Genomic DNA, 13,240 nt, shown 5'->3' with positions numbered 1-13,240 from the left:
GTCGTAGCCGTTTTGACCAGTGTCAGCCCTCCTTGATTACAGGATCTTCCGAGCCTATTCCTCACATACCCTGCATACAATGGAGTCGGTTATGCTAAGCCTTTAGGGGAAATGCAGTCAATACCGCTTCTGCTGGAATATGCGGCTGGGGTGGACAACAATAATAATGGGATTGGAGGGTGGGTTCTGCCAGCCTGCCTACCTATCGCTGTGATAGGTGCTGGATCGAGCTGTGTGCCAGAAATTTCCCCTCTACCTCCCACTGGACCATCTATAGAGCTACAGTTCCATAGATATCAACCCCCGAAGAACTATCAGGGGAAGAATCCTGAAGCAAGACCACCACCTCCTGCCCCCAGATTGAGAGATTGCCCTCTTAAGAGCCAAAATTTTGCCTTGTATGCTTCTGCCTCCTGTCAGTTAACTGCTCCTACCACCAGTATCAGGCATAACGGAGTTACTAATGGAGGGAAAGAACTTGAAGACCTCTAGACTGTAAGCTCCTTGTGGACACCCAGTAAGTACTCAATAAATCAGACTGATTGAGTAAAAAGAGACTTACTCCTTTCTTCCTGGATCTGAGTATCCCCATTACCCAAGGGGGCTTCAAAGAAGGCTCTTAGAAGGGAGAATTGGACTGGTTTCCCTGCATCAGTCTCCTCACTGACCCCCCTCCTTCCCTCTAGTCTCTCCCCTCTGCATTTCATACTTCATTCTCTTGACACGATCATTTTTCTAAACATAGTTTTGTGCACATCTCCCCACTCTTCAAAAACCTCCTTTGGTTGCTCATTCGCCTCCATATCAAGCAAAAACTCCGGACATTCCATCAGTTCTCTCATCCCCCTTCTTATCCTCTCCCCTTTCCCACTACACCCCAGCTTGCAGGCTTTGTGCGCATCAAGCCAATCCTACCCCCTCTGTCTCATTCCTGTCTCTTCCTCTTCCCCACATGACCTCTTGCTCACTCCCTCCCTCCTGCCTGGGGCTCCCTCATCATCATCATCATCAATGGTATTCACTGAGTGCTTACTGTATGCAGAGCATTGTACTAAATGCTTGGAAGAGTACAACAGAGTTGGTAGACACAATCCTTGGGCACAACTCCCTCCCCTCTTCAGATCCAATAAACCACTGCTCTCCCCATTTTCAAAGACATTCTGAAATCACATCTCCTTCAGGGAGCTATCCCTGATTAATCCCTCATCTCTCCACCCTATTTTTCCTGCTTATCACCTAAACATTTGGGGACCCACCCAATGTCATATGTATGTAAATATCATTTAACTATGTTGCCCTACCTTACCCATAGTTTAAATTAATTTCTATCTCCTCAACTAGATTGTAAATTCACTGAAGGCAGGATCATGTGCAATGATAATAATGATATTTGTGGTATTTGTTAAGTGATTACTATGTGTTAGGCACTGAACTAAGTGCTGGGGTGGATATAAGCAAATAAGGTTAGACAGTGTCCCTATCCCACATGGGGCTCACAGACTCAATCTCCATTTTACAGATGAGGTAACTGAGGCACAGAGAAGTGAAGTGACTTGCCCAAGGTCACACAGCAGACAAGTGGTGGAGTTGGGATTAGAACCCAAGACCCTCTGTCTCCCAGGCTGCTTCTCTAACTCTATTATACTCTCACAAGCATTTAGCGGTCTGCAGAGAATAAGTACTCAATCAGTGCAGTTGATTCCTATTCCCTTGTCTTGATTCCATTTAATTCCAGGCACTCTCTCTGTTGGAGTGTGGAAGATACTGAAGTTTCCTTTTGGAGATCAGGATGTGTTACAATGTCATGGTAGAAAAAGAGCAACATAGTACTAACTCACAAGTAAAGCATATAGATGTTCAGTGCCTCCTTTCTCCCAGACCCCCCCTCAAGCTGCTCAAGAGCCAGCCCTGTCTCCCCCAGAAACGGGACCCACCACCACCTCTGTGGCCACCTGCCTACCCTCTGAATCAGCACTGAGGCAACCCTACCACAGTCAGGTTAGTTCACTCAGAGCAAAGAAGGAGAAACAACAATTACGGCAATTAACACCCCATCCTTTTCCAATTTCCCTCACTCCCACGTGGTCCAAACACTGTGGGTTGCATGCACTTAGAGAGCAGGCAACTCTCCCACAGTCAGGTTAGTTCACTCAGAGCAAAGAAAGAGAAACAACAATTATGGCAATTAGCACCCCATCCTTTTCCAATTTCCTTCACTCCCACGTGGTCCAAACTCTGTGGGTTGTGTGGACTTACAGAGCATCCCATCGTGTCCCTCAATCAAGGCAACTAGAGATCTGGTTCTAGATGCCTGTCTACTTGTTTTGTTTTGTTGTCTGTCTCCCCACATCTAGACTGTGAGCCCATTGTTGGGTAGGGATTGTCTCTATTTGTTGCCAAACTGTACTTTCCAAGCGCTTAGTACAGTGCTCTGCACATAGTAAGTGTTCAATAAATATGATTGAATGAATGAATGAATGAACCCCAAAGTAGATTAACTATCAGGGAAAGGAGGAAAGAACCAGCTGGACAAATTCTCTGATTTATAAGGTGGGTACTACGTCCTGAAACCACTACCCTGGCAAATGGTGTCTAGTGGTAAAGACAAGTAGCTATGTGAACTGGATTGGTCACTGAAGGAGTTGCGTGACTCAACCTTTGCCATCCTGACCAAAACTCATTCAATAAATGGTATTTACTGAGCATTTACTGTGTGCAGAACTTTGTACTGAGCATTTGGGTGAGTACAATATAACAAAATTGATAAAAAAAAGTTCCTGCCCATGAAGAGCTTACAGTACAGAGACACAGACAAGAATTAAAATAAATTGTGGATATGTACATAAGTGGTGTGGGGCTGAGGGTGGGGTGGATAAAGGGTGCAAATTCAAGACAACACAGAAAGAAGAGAGAGTAGGGGAAATGAGGGCTTATCGGGGAAGGCCTCTTCGAGCAGATGTGATTTTAATGAGGCTTTGAAGGTGGGGAGAGTGGTGGTCTGTCACATATGAAGGAGAAGGAAGTTCCGGATCTGATAGAGGATGTGGACAAGGGGTCAGCAGTGAGATAGATGAGATGGAAGTACAGTGACTAGGTTGATGTTAGAGTGAAGTGAATGAGCTGGGTTGTAGTAGGAAATCACTCATCCTATCCCTCCCGGATTATTGCATCAGCATTGTTGCTGACCTCCCAGCCTCCTGCCTCTCCCCACTCCAGTCCATACTTCACTCTGCTGCTCAGATCATTTTTCTACAGAAACGTTCAGGACACGTCACCCCACTCCCCCAAAAACTCCAGTGGTTACCCATCCAGAGAAGCAGCGTGGCTCAGTGGAAAGAGCACGGGCTTTGGAGTCAGAGGTCATGGGTTCGAATCCCGGCTCCGCCACATGTCTGCTGTGTAACCTTGGGCAAGTCACTTAACTTCTCTGAGCCTCAGTTACCTCATCTGTAAAATGGGGATTAAGACTGTGAGCCCACGTGGGACAACCTGATCACTTTGTATCCCCCAAGCGCTTAGAGCAGTGCTTTGCACATAGTAAGCGCTTAACAAATGCCAACATTATTATTATTATTATTATCCACCTCTCCATCAAACAAAAACTCCACACCACTGGCTTTAAAGCACTCCACTACCTTGCCCCCTCCTACCTCACCTTGCTACTCTCTGACTACAATCCAGCCCGCACACTTCGCTCCTCTAATGCTAACCCTCTCACTGTGCCTCAGTTTCACTTATCTCATCACCGATCCCTCACCCACGTCCTGCCTCTGGTCTGGACCGCCCTCCCTCCTCAAATCCTACAATTACTCTCCCCTATTTCAAGGCTTTATTGAAGGTGCATCTCCTCCAGGAGGCTTTCCCTGACTAAGCCCCTCTCCTTTCTTCTTCTCCCTCTCCCTTTTGTGTTGCCCTGACTTGCTCCCTTTGTTATTTTCCCCTCCCACACACAACACTTATGTACATATTGATTTATATTAATATCGGCCTCCCCCCCCCCACCTTCCCCGCCCCAGGACTGTAAGCTTGCTGTGGGCAGGGAATGTGTCTGTTTATTGTTCTATTATATTCTCCCAAGCGCTTAGTACAATGTTCTGCACACAATAAGTGCTAAATAAATATGATTGATAAATGAATGAGGTAAGATAGTAGGGGATAAGGTGATGAGTGCTTTAAAGCCATTGCTAAGGAGTTTCCTTTTCATTCTTCCTTGATACCCTGATCCAGTCTGGACCAAATTCAAATCTTAAAGTATGAGTTGTTTTTCGCATTCTCCAAGACCTTGAAAGCAATTAAGAATCATCTTAAAATGTAAGAATATTTCTTTTCCCTCCTTGACCAAAGAAATCTGAGGAGAGATCTTTGGATCCTCTTCATTGTTTATACAAATTATCACCTTCGTGGATCTGGACAAATAATGTTTGTGGTATTTCAGCACAATAGGCTTAGAAGTTTATGGTCCTGTAAACATAGGCTGAAGTGATTTGAACCCTGCCAGTGAACAGTTTCAGTGCAGTTCTCTTTGAGAGGGAGGAATTCAAATCCAGCATAAGAAAGTCATGTATCCTCTGCCCTCCATAAATTCCTTATGGTCTTATAACACAAGAAAAGAGAGGAAATTGCAGCCTTCCTTTTTATGACTTCAATACTGAGGCTAAAAGGTTTGAAGCAATAATTTGGGGTGGCTGAGGCAATTTGAAGGTTTTTTCTTGCCATCTGACCCCCTGAAGCCTGGCATCCTACATTCATGAGAAATAAAGGGATCATCTTCTTGGGCCGAGCACTGAATCTCATCTTAGGACTTAGAACCTAGGCTTAGAAACCTCTTACCCATTATCTTGACTCTTCCCCAGCACTCAGTACAATGCTTGGCACATAGTGAGTGCTTAGCAAATACCACAGTTATTTTAAATAAGGAGGTGGCAGCAATTTGGCAGTATTACCTCCATATACAGTCCGAGGTGTCAAAGAAGTGACAGAGCTCCTGAGAGATTAAATTCCTCACCTGGAGCTGGGTTCTCTGCAGGTGTACAGCATGGCCCACAAGTGTTTTTCATTTTAGTCCCAAATTACCCTGGTACACCAAGAAGATTGAGGGCCCTTGGAAATAAAGAGACCAAAAGGGTTATGCTCACTCCCCCTTCTTCCCCATTCTTTCCATCTCTCTCCCACAACCCTTGTTTCTTAAGATTCTTTAGGGAGAATCAGGACATAACAGAGATCATGAGAGAAGCTGCCGGGAGTGAAGTGGTGGGGAAGCATCCCAGTGTCACATACCCACCTGATTGGAATGAGCCCAGCCACTAGGAAACCATCTGGATCAGCTGGGTTCTGGGCTTCCAGCAAGAGGCAGTGCCGGAGCTGAAGGAAGTGGAACAGAGAATCAATCAATCAATCAATCAATTGTATTTATTGAGCACTTACTGTGTGCAGAGCACTGTACTGAGCGCTTGGGAAGTACAGAAGACAGAATCCCCAGGTTGAGCCAGAGTGGTTTATCTGGAGGGGCCTCAGTTCAGGCTCGTTCCTCTTGGGAACACTTGTGCCACGCTGGAGCAGTTTCCAATGGCAGCTACACTGCACAGGACTGTAGGAGACCTACATGAAGTGACTACCATCACTGCACACACTCCTTTCTCACTTTGGGGTCTTACAATGATGCATTTCATTGTCAAAGTTTAATGAGGCCCTGGTTGGACATGGAGATCCTCAAAAATCTCCAGTGGCTACCAATCAATCTGCGCATCAGGCAGAAACTCCTCACCCTGGGCTTCAAGGCTGTCCATCACCTCGCCCCCTCCTACCTCACCTCCCTTCTCTCCTTCTACAGCCAAGCCCGCACCCTCCGCTCCTCCGCTGCTAATCTCCTCACCGTACCTCGTTCTCGCCTGTCCCGTCATCGACCCCCAGCCCACGTCATCCCCCGGGCCTGGAATGCCCTCCCTCTGCTCATCCGCCAAGCTAGCTCTCTTCCTCCCTTCAAGGCCCTGCTGAGAGCTCACTTCCTCCAGGAGGCCTTCCCAGACTGAGCCCCTTCCTTCCTCTCCCCCTCGTCTCCCTCTCCATCCCCCCCATCTTACCTCCTTCCCTTCCCCAAAGCACCTGTATATATGTATATATGTTTGTACATATTTATTACTCTATTTATTTATTTATTTATTTATTTTGCTTGTACATATCTATTCTATTTATTTTATTTTGTTAGTATGTTTGGTTTTGTTCTCTGTCTCCCCCTTCTAGACTGTGAGCCCACTGTTGGGTAGGGACTGTCTCTATATGTTGCCAATTTGTACTTCCCAAGCACTTAGTACAGTGCTCTGCACATAGTAAGCGCTCAATAAATACGATTGATGATGATGATGATGAGATAAAGTGTACTCATCTACATCTGCATCATCACATGGCCTAGCAGAAGGGGTATGGGCTTGGGAGTCAGAAGACCTGGGTTCTAATTCTGACTCTGCTGCTTGCTTTCTGTGTGACCTTAGGCAAGTCAGCTAATTTCTCTGGGCCTCAATTTCCTCATCTGTAAAATAGGGATTCAATTCCTGTTCTTCCTCCTACTTAGACTGTGAGATCCATTTGGGACAGGGACTCTACCTGCCTGATTATACTTTATCTGCCCCATTGCTTAGTATAGTGCTTGGTACAAAGAAAGCATTTAACAAATATCACAGTTATTATTACTGTCATTATTATTATTAAGTTGTTGCCCCATTAGTTCAACAGTTTATTCAGTTATGTGTTCAGTGTTCTCTTCAACAATTAGAACCTGACACAAATTGAGAGCTGAGCTTGCAATCCAAATCCATTCATTATTGATTGCTTAATCTCATCCCAAAGTGGCGGGAGCAATTTATACAAGTAGCATCATTAGGGTATCTGTAACCCAGGTCAAGTAAGACACCAAAAAACAAACATCATCTCCCCAGGGTGTTTGTATCATGGGGGAGTTGTCACCTGGGGTCTAATCTTCAAAGACCTCACAGCTGAGCAAACTAGCAACCAATCAGTCGATTATTACTCCCTTCTTTATTAAACACTTTCAGTGTGCAAAGTCCTGAACTAAAACCAGGGGAGAATGCCTGGACATGGACAATGATGTGGCACCTGATCCACAAAGGGCTCGTTATCTAAAAGGGAAAGGGAAACATTTTAGGGAAAAGACTACTGGATTTAGATAATAACAGGCTAAATTCCCAAATAATAACAGTTTACTATAACTTGGAGCATCTCTCAGGGTCATACCTGGAGAAATTCCAGTACTCTACCAGTTTCAACTAAGGGAGGGAGAGTCAAGCAGGGGCATACCCATTCCATTCCTACCTTGACCAGTGGCTAGCAAGTAGAAGGCAATCTGCTACAAATCAAAATCCCCTGTTCGGGGCAACAGCGGCATGGCAAAGAGTCAACGGCGAAGACTCAAGTTTACTGAAGGAGACAATGGTAAGCCATTTCCGTATTTTCACCAAGAAAATTCTATGGATACACTAACAGAATGATTTCAGATGGAAGTGGGGCGTTCTGGGAGAGATGTGTCCATGGTGTCACTATGGGTTGAAGACAACCTGAAAGCATAAGACAAGACAAAATTACTTGGAGGGGAAAGGGATAGGCCTCAGGAATCAGGTACGTCACCTCTCCAGCCAGGACCAGCCCAGCTCCCATCACCACAACATATGGGACAAAAGAAAGGGCTTCTGTCTGACCCTAACCCCAGAAGGGCATAGGGCATCGATGGCCTGTGTTGTCAGAGGAAAGATGGGGGAGTTGGCGGGGGCATGGGGGGAAGGAGGGGAAACCTTCCTGACTCATAGGTCACTCCTTAATAACTGTGGCATTTTTTAATCAATCATACTTACTGAGCACTACTTATGAACAGAGCACTTTACTAGGCACTTGGGAGGGTACAGTATAACAGAGATTCCTGCTCACAAAGAGCTTGTTCCAAGTACTATACTAAGCATGGAGTAGACACAAGATAATGAGGCTGGACTCTGTCTTTGTCCCATATGGGGCTCCCAGGTTAAAGAAGAGAACATGTATTTAATCTCCATTTTACAGATGAGGAAAATGAGGGACATAGAAGTTAAGTAACTTATCCAAGATCACACAGCAGGCAAGCGGCAGAGTCGGGATCAGACCCCAGGTCCTCTTACTTCCTGTAGACTCTAGAGCCAGCTCAGCAGCCTCAACGAACAGCCAAATAACAGTGGTATTGGTAGGCCAAGCCAGAGCTTAATGCACAGGGATGTAGATGTAGGATATTCAACTGAACTTTAAAATATTAGGGAAAATCAGGTCAGAGTTGGAGGAACATAAGAGTGATGGTCCCATGAATTCATTATTTTAAGTGTTGAGGCTTTTTTCAAAGAAAGCCTTGTCCTAGAGACAGGTTGTAGATCAAAAAAACATTCCTGATTTACACTGCACCTGTCCTAGGGATCTGCACATTAACATTATTTTGAATTCACATAAAAATAAATATAAACCAGACTACTCCTTGTTGGTCTCTCTGGAAAATGTTTTCATGTTTGGCTTATGATCTCTGGAAATTGCACTGAGAATGAAACAAGGCAGAACAGGAAATACTCTTTCTCTTAGATCAAAATGATCAATTCACTTCAGTACACCCGGTTCTGCAGCATAAGCGGCTTTTTGGGGTGGGGGGAGGGCGGTTGCAAAACTTAGTGTTAAGGAAAATTTGCTCTGTTGTATTTACCTGTTCCCACACCAGGTGCATGTCCACAAGCAATGACTTCCAGGGAACATGCCTACCAAGTCTGCTGTACTGTACTCTTCCAAATGCTTAGTACAGTGCTGTCTATTCAGTGAGTGTTCAATAAATAACATGACTGATAGATAATGTGGCATATGGGGTCCAAACAACCTCATATAGTTAGAAGAAAGTTCCCTAGCTTCCTAAAAGTATTCTAGCCAGAGTATGTGATGAAATTACAGCTGAGCTGAGTGTGTGACCTGTGTTCCCTTGCCAGGGAAATAGTGGTTAGTGATTATGGGGCACAGATAATCAATCCCCATCCTCTAAGGACTTGGTTAACAGCTAAGAACCCATGTTTCTCCAGAAGTAATGATGAATGCCAGACTGTCTTTTTGAGGGGCCCAGCTGCCTAGCTACCAAGTCAGTGACTCTCCCAAGTTCTCTCAGGAGGGCAGGGATGAGCCTTTAAACGAATCCAGATAATATCCGATTGACCAACTTGCATAGAGTTTGGGGAATGTGCCCCTCTGGTCAGGAATGTTAGCATCAGGCCTTATAGACTAATTCCGGTGAAACTGGTACAACCTAGGGCAAGAATCTAGAGTGTGTCCACAGCTCTGCTTTATTACTGTAAGATCTGGGGAAAGGAAGATCAGTCACTACAACCCTCATTTACTCTAGGAGCTTAAGTTGTTGGGTAGGACAAGGAATGGAATTTGGCAAAACAAGCTCTGCACTAAACTCCCCTACTTGTCTGGTTCTTGTCAAGGTTTGGGGCTATTGTCCCAAACTTAAAGATCTACTCCAGTTCTGAGCACACAAGGAAGGCCCAGCCTGAGCCCAGGTTCTCTCAGAGGAGCAGCATTGCCTAGTGAATAGAGCACAGGCCTGGAAATCTGAAGGACCTATGTTCCAATCCCGATCCTGCTGCTTGTCTGCTGTATGATCTTAGGTAAGTTGCTTAACTTCTCTGTCAGTTCCCTCATCCATAAATGGGGATTGAGATGGGACATCGACTGTGTCCAACCTGATTAACTTGTATCCACCCTAGTGCTTAGTTCAGTGCCTGGCACATACTAAGCACTTATCAAATACCATCCAAAAAAAAAAAAAGGCAAGACAGATCTGTGGTGTCCCGGGCCCAAATCCACCCAGGGTTTTCTGTTTCTTTCATATTCAGGACTTTCTGGAGTTGGACCCTCTAAGGTTTCTCTGGACCAGATAGGACCCCATGTGTTCTTTCATCCATGAGGACCTAGATATCCTAAGTAGCCCACCCGGCCAAGGGACCCCTAAGAGGACAAGGTGAGAAAGACAGAGATGGCTGCAGCCCTAGCCCCCTTTAATCTTCTGATAGCCCTTGCTGGCTGGCCGCCTACTTCGCCTGCCTCCACAACAAGCCCAAGTGGCCACTCTCCAGACACTTATATTATTTCTAAAAGGACAAAAATTGTCCTGTCTCCTTCAGTTACCTTCGTTTCCAAAGACCTGCAACTAATATGAGAAACAGGGAATCTGTCAAGGAGATAAACGCCTTTTTTATTGGCATTTCCTCATTATTTCAGAATATTTGAGGAGAGAGATTAGCAAAAAGGCAGAGAGGTAGATAAAGAAATAAAGTTCCTTTAGCGAGACTTCAGTCCATCAGAACTGTTTCAGTCGAGCTTACTCTGTGCAACACATGCACTAAGCACTTGGGAGTATACAATCAAATTGGTAGACATGATCATTCTCCTCAAGGATCTTAGAAAATACCAAGTTAAAGGAAAAGCAGATTATAGCAAGTCAGTTTTTAGGGTTGTTCTGTTATTGTGTATTATGTACTCATATATATATTTTCCTCTTTAAACCCAGAGCTGCCCACTTGAAGGCACCCAAGTCATTAATCTATCCAGGAAGGAGTTTTGATACACATTTAAGCCACAGCAACAACACCCTCAGGATTCTCATTAAATGAAAACCTTAGTCAACAGTATTCATTTAGTGTTTACCTTGTGCAGAGCACTGTACTAAGCTTTTGGGGGAGTATAGTACAAAAGATCCCACAAGACGCTTACTGCCTAGTTACAGTTTATAATCTGAAGTTAATAGTAGAAGCAATGGAAAGAGCATGGGCCTGATAATCACAAGATCTGGTTCTAATAATAATATTAATAATTGTGGCATTTGTTAAGTGCTTATTATGCGCAAGGTATTGTACTAAGCACTGGGGTAGATACAAGTAAATTGGGTCAGACACAGTCCATTGTCCCAGATGGGGCGCATAGTCTCAATCTCCATTTTACAGATGAGGTAACTGAGGCCCAGAGAATTGAAGTGTGCCCAAGGTCACACAGCAGACAAGTGATGAAGCCAGGGTTAGAATCCATGATCTTCTAACTTCCAGACCCTTGCTCTATCCACTTCACTATAATCCCAACTCTGCCAAATGCATGCTGTGTGATCTTGGGCAAATAACTTCTCCTAGCCTTAGTTTTCCTGTTTTCCCCCCTTTACTTAGTCAATCAGTCAGTCAATCATTTTTATTGAGCACTTACCGTGTGCAGAGTACTATACTAAGCACTTGGGAGAGTACAACACAATGACACATTCACTGCCCACAATGAGCTTACAGTCTTAGACTTAGAGCCCCATGTGAGACAGGGACTATGCCAATAGTTAGAACAATGTTTGACACATAGTAAGCACTTAACAAATGCCATTAATAGAACAGTTTTGTGACATATACATGAGCCATTCTTATCTTTTACAAAGTTAATGCCTTCATTTCTATCATCATTTTCTTGTTAAATGACTATTCTGAGGCTAATGTTTTGTTTGGTTAAGGAATTGCAGTGAATCTGTTGTATTGTACTCCCAATCGCTTAGTACAGTGTTCTGTCCATAATAAACACTCAATAAATACCATTGATTGATTGAATCTCCTTTCAGAGGAGGGTTTTCCCCCAAGCATGCTGACTTTTGTGAATGTAGTCACCGCCCCAAACCAGTTGGACAACACTGACTTAGAGAAGCAGCATGGCTTAGTGGAAAGAGCACAGGCTTGGGAGTCAGAGGTCATGGGTTCTAATCTCCACTCCGCCACTTGTCAGCTCTGTGACTTTGGGCAAGTCACTTAATTTCTCTGTGCCTCAGTTACCTCATCTGTAAAATGGAGACTAAGACTGTGAGGCCCATGTGGGACAAAGTGATAACCTTGTATCTACCCCAGTGCTTAGAGCAGTACTCGGCACATAGTAAGTGCCTAGCAAATATCATCATTATCATTATTATTATTATGACAGCATCAGGTTTATTAGCTCTTTGTTCTTCACCCAGTGCCTCAGTATTATACAGGTTTCAATAGCAATTTCACTATGTCCGTGAGGGCTAAGGATCTGATGAACCAATGCTGGAGGAACTCAATGCAATCAACTCCTTGATGCTCAAGTCTACTGTGTTCATGATTGTTCTGTGCAGCGTAGAACAACTTCATGCTCAGCTTTCAATGGGTGTGATATTTACTGTACTGGGTAAACACTACCTTGAAGGCACCCAATACGCCAGCCATTAGTGCGTGTTGACTTGATGTGCTCAGCATGGGTACATGTTGTTTTTTTGTATTCCTCCAATCAGAGCATTAATCTAAGAACTGCCCCTCTCCTGATGGGCTACTCCAGAAAGGATCTGATTAGTGGCCAACTCTGCTTGCCGAGTGGTCACCAGGCCCAGGCTGGATAATTGGTGGGAACATCCCCTGTTGCTTATCCTGGCCATTGGTGCAACCACCTCTGGTTGAGAGATAATAATAATAATAATGATATTTGTTAAGCACTTGCTATGTGCAAAGCATTGTTCCAAGTGCTGGGGTTGATACAAGATAATCAGTTTGTCCCATGTGGGGCTAACAGTCTTCATCCCCATTTTACAGCTGAGGTAACTGAGGCCCAGAGAAGTGAAGTGACTTGCCAAACGTCACACAGCAGACAAGGGGCAGAGCCAGGATTAGAGCCCACGACCTCTGACTCCCAAGCGCGGGCACTTTCCCCTAAGCCACTCCGCTTCTCGAGAGATGGAGAGGTTGGGGGTGTTGCGGGGGGGAAAGGAGCAGATGGGGCTGCTTATTCGGGCTCCCCCATCAGCTTCTGTCATATCCACTCACAGTGTGTTCTCCCAAACTGCCACCAAAGTTCCCTCCCTCAAACACACATCCCAGGACCTTATTCTCAGTCTGCCCTCTATCCAACTCAGCACCCACTGTACCTTGCTTTTCATGGCAGCGGAGCTCAGGACCCAGGCTTCCAGCTCCAGGAACACTGGAGGTAAAAGGGTGGTTTCCAGGGAGGCGAGGTGGGGTGGTCCTGTGGCAAAATGGGCATGATCCTGTTCCCATGAAAAGTGAGGGTAAATGGGTTGTAAGGGGGCTGGGGGGGGGGGGCGGCGGGGAGCTGTGGCATAGGGAGCAGGATTTCTTTTCTAGGAATGCTGAAGCTGAGCCTTAATCAAGCTGATAAAGGGAATAATTGTCTTGTAAAGCCA

General features: G+C 45.0%; 1 long non-coding RNA gene across 1 annotated transcript in view; it reads right to left on the bottom strand.

Moving 5' to 3' along the window:
- Nucleotides 1–5,359, bottom strand: part of LOC119930654 — a 32,063-nt gene extending 26,704 nt beyond the window's left edge. The window contains exon 1 of the long non-coding RNA XR_005451846.1: nt 5,282–5,359. This is a non-coding gene — a long non-coding RNA (uncharacterized LOC119930654). The remainder of the gene's footprint in view (nt 1–5,281) is intronic.
- Nucleotides 5,360–13,240: the final 7,881 nt, after the last annotated feature.

The sequence above is a fragment of the Tachyglossus aculeatus genome, chromosome 7, assembly GCF_015852505.1.
Source record: "Tachyglossus aculeatus isolate mTacAcu1 chromosome 7, mTacAcu1.pri, whole genome shotgun sequence".
NCBI classification, from domain to species: domain Eukaryota; kingdom Metazoa; phylum Chordata; class Mammalia; order Monotremata; family Tachyglossidae; genus Tachyglossus; species Tachyglossus aculeatus.
This window is presented reverse-complemented; position numbering and strand designations above follow the sequence as displayed.